This window comes from Fukomys damarensis, unplaced genomic scaffold, assembly GCF_012274545.1.
Source record: "Fukomys damarensis isolate Sample0158 unplaced genomic scaffold, DMR_v1.0_HiC HiC_scaffold_2, whole genome shotgun sequence".
NCBI lineage: Eukaryota > Metazoa > Chordata > Mammalia > Rodentia > Bathyergidae > Fukomys > Fukomys damarensis.
The window spans coordinates 44,478,503-44,479,791 of record NW_022900914.1 but is presented as its reverse complement, the minus strand read 5'-3'; positions in this window follow the sequence as shown (position 1 = coordinate 44,479,791).

The window sequence follows — 1,289 nt, the reverse complement described above, 5'->3', positions numbered from 1 at the left end:
GGTCACCATGACACTTTCATGACCAAACCTAACCACCTTTTTAAGGTCTCCGCCTCCTTAACCTCTGTGCACTTAACATCACTGATCACTTCCCTTTTCTGGTAGAATCTTGTGCCTAGGTTCCCGAAACTCTCCTAATGTAGACTACATCTCTACCATCCTTGCTGCCTCTTCATCTACGGGTCCTCCTAATTATCCTGACAGGCAGCACTCAGTTTCCTAATTCTATTTTTTTTAATTTTTTTATTGTTTTGTGATACTGGAAATTGAACCAAGGGAAGACTGGCCCTCATCCTCTGAGTTTTTTTTTTGTTTGTTTGTTTGTTTTTGTTTTGTTTGGGGGGAGGGTTGAGACAGAGTCTTTCTAAATTTCCCAGGCTGGACTTGAAATTGTGATACTCCTGCTTCAATCTTCCAAGTAGTGGGAAGTAGTGCTTTGATGAACACATCTCCTAAAACTTCACCTATTACTTCCTTGTTTACCCTAAGAATATACTGCATCACTACTCTCCCCCTTTACTTTCAAATTCATGTTCCAAACCCACCCTCACTCTATGGCTTTTCTTTTTCTTTTACAGATTTGGTTTGTTTTCAAAGATTCAAGAGTACTTTTTAACACCCACCATCTTATTCAGTCACCATCTTCTTTGACCTGCAGATTCTTCTTGTGAAATGGTTCTATTCATCCTTATTCCTACTACTGACATGCTTATTAGCTCTCCTATGGAGAAACAGCAATAGTTCCTCAGTTGAGGAGCCAACCATATCAGGCCCCTTCAGTTGCCCCCCATTGCCTACATGAAAAAAGGGAAAGGCACAAAAATCTTTAGTTATTCATTCACCACAAATAGAACCACAAGTCAGTTTTCTAGACTTTCCTCTATACCGTCAACATTTCCACCTTCTAACCGTTTTTTTCAATTACTGGGGATTAAACCCAGGGCCTCATGCATGTTAGGTAAGTGCTGTACCACTGAGCTACATTCTAAGCCCTTTTTATTTTCTATTTTGAGATAAGATCTCACTGAGGTGCCCAAGCTGACCTTAAACTTGAGATCTTCTCACCTCAGCCTTCCTGAATAACTAGGTTTACAGGCATACCCAGCTCCACTTTCTTCCTTTTAAAGTATTTTCTTGAAATGGAGGTATAATGCCAACCCAGCAATCATCCGTACAATCCATGGCATTGATCTTTATAAGAATATGTGAAAAGCCAAGGATTTAGCTCAATGGTGCTGCCATCTGTTCCACAAGCTCAAAGTCCCGAGTTCAATCCCCAGGACCAAAAA